Source organism: Squalius cephalus (genome assembly GCF_949319135.1).
Source record: "Squalius cephalus genome assembly, chromosome: 5".
Lineage (NCBI taxonomy): Eukaryota > Metazoa > Chordata > Actinopteri > Cypriniformes > Leuciscidae > Squalius > Squalius cephalus.
This window is the reverse complement of record NC_137126.1, coordinates 24,224,928-24,227,500: the sequence shown is the minus strand read 5'-3', so window position 1 is coordinate 24,227,500 and position 2,573 is coordinate 24,224,928. Positions and strand designations below refer to the sequence as shown.

Sequence of the window (2,573 nt, the reverse complement as noted above, 5' to 3'; positions counted from 1 at the left end):
CTGGAACACTTCAGCTATTCAAAGTCTGCCTGCATTGTTTGTGGGTAGACTTAGAGTGACATTAAACAGTGCATTGACAATAGGACTCCTCCAACACCATAAGTGGCCTGAGTGCATTCAAAGCAGAAATCTTCATCAAAACCCCCACTTATGTAGTGTTACTGAACTGTTTTCAGAAGGATAATACTCAGGTTGGGGAAAACAGCACTAATTCATAGTGTGAAAAGAAAGTGCATTTCTTTATCCTTTTCTCTTGGTGGTCACAATTATAGTTTTAAATACTCCAAGAGGGATTTATGACACTCCTTTTCTTCATGTTTTCTCTATGTTTATGACACTCCCTTTCTCCATAATTTTGTCTTTAAGTATTGTGCAGGATGATATGATGGAAGCAGGTCATTTTAGGGAAGAATTGCATACACTGTTAAAAATTACCTGTAAATTTTACAGTAAAATACTGGCAGCAGGGTTGCCAGCCAATTACTGTATTTTTTACAGTAGCGTCTCTGTAATTTAATTTACAGAATTTTACTGTATTCTCTGATTACAGTAAAATTCTGTAAATTAAATTACAGAAACGCTACTGTAAAAAATACAGTAATTGGCTGGCAACCCTGCTGCCAGTATTTTACTGTAAAATTTACAGGTAATTTTTAACAGTGATGCAGAATGGAGTATACAATATATTTTCCTGATTTTTGAGTATTAATGACTGGCAGCTGAATTTTAAATGTAAATTATTTATCAACTACATAAGCTTTAAACAACTGTTTTTAAATACATAAAGTGTTGTATAATGCACAACTTAATTCCCCTATTACTTCACAAAACAAAAAAATAATTCAACATACTTATCTTGAAAAACAGGTAAAAATTTATAACTTTAAAATCTGCATGAAAAAAAGTCATAAACAGTGTATTTTGTATTATTTTGATTTCATTTTTATTTACAAAATTGTATTTTTTTTTAAAAATGGACATGAAATTAAATATTTTTAAATTACTTGAAACAAATTAGCCGTCATGGCCCTTCACACAAAGAAGAAATACGCAAACAACATACATTTAAAACCACAAGTTGACCAACATGATCATAATAATAAAACAAAAAGAGACGGGTGAATTTTCACCACTTCATTACCAGACAAACATGTCCAAACAACAAGGCCCCAAGTCAGTCCAACAAATATCTGATCAAAAATGGAGAACAATTCAGCTCCAGAATGCTGTTCCATCACAGGATGCAAAGAGTGGCTAGAAACATTGAAAAGAAAAAAGAGGACAATATATATTAGATATATTACAAAACATAATGATACAGTCAAAGACAGATACAGGGATGACAGATACAGTTAAGCCCCTTTCACACAGAGATTCCGGAAAATTGACCCGGGATTTGATCCAGGTTCGTTTGATTTGGTTCATTTACACTGCCAGTGATTTTCCGGAATCAGAGAGTGCATTCACACACAACACTTAAAGACACGTGACATCGATGTGACTTGTAATGTCTCAGCAGCGTCTTAAGTTTGCTTATGAGCTGCAATCTCTCTCTCTCTCTCAAGAAACCACGCTTGTGCATTTTTTTCTCTGATTCAATCATAAACTTGCGCATTACGTACCGTTTCACAGCTGGCGAACAATCCCGGCTTCAGCGTCATCACTACAACACGGCATTATTACGGCTTTTGTTCACATAGCGCACGTTCCGGGACTGAACACGGCAATGTTACTAGGTCCCCAACCCGGCATCGATCCCGGCATCAGTCCCAGGTCGTGTTTGCGTTCACACAGAAGGCATTCTGGCAATTTCCCGGGAACATCGCGCTGTGTGAAAAGGGCTTTAGAGACAGATAGAGAATATTAAAAGGTTACAATTAAAGGAGAACTCGGCAACTCTAGCGAACTCTAGTCACTTCTTCGCTGATTTTCCCTTTTGTTGTCGCATGTTTTCCCCACGAGCTCCCCCTTCAGCTGTGGGGGGGGCGTATATTTCACAACACAGTCGTAAAAAACTCACTTGCGGCGGCCTCCTCCCCCTCTCTACCGCTGCTCATGTGCGTTTGTTGTGATCGGAGCAAGCCAACTGTATCGTGTGGAGCTATGTCGACCGAGGTGGGTAATCTGGTAATACATCATACATGTGTGTGTGTTTATGTTGAATTGCCGTAAAGCAATTCGTGTTTCGCGCTCGCTCTCGTTCTCGTTCTCGCCTCTCACGAGACTTCCAATTTCTATCTTACCGGGACGGTAGTACAGAAGTTGCAAGGTTGGTTTTCCGCCTGGGAACGCTGGGGGGAGCTGGAAAAGTCACCAATATCACCAGAACAGGTTGTTTAACCATCCAAATGATTTCTAGACAGTTTTATTAAGTTAAAAAAGTTGCCAAGTTCTCCTTTAAAGGGAAAATAGATCTGTGTGTGTGTGTACTACTTACATTTCAGAAATTCCACTGTTAATCCATCACTTTGCTGGGCAGAGTGGCAACATGTGGGTTCACTGCAACCTGTTTCTTCTGTACCATTTGCCCTGTTGTTTTAGATGGCAATTTTTCTCTTGATTTCTTTGTTCCT

The 2,573-nt window shown here is 38.6% G+C and overlaps 1 long non-coding RNA gene across 1 annotated transcript; it reads right to left on the bottom strand.

The window, feature by feature from the left end:
• Positions 1-713: 713 nt before the first annotated feature.
• On the bottom strand, positions 714-2,573 carry LOC307158667. Its single transcript, XR_013821261.1, has 3 exons — positions 2,438-2,573; positions 1,623-1,841; positions 714-1,254 (listed from the first exon to the last, which is right to left on the bottom strand). It is a non-coding gene; the product is annotated as an uncharacterized lncRNA (long non-coding RNA).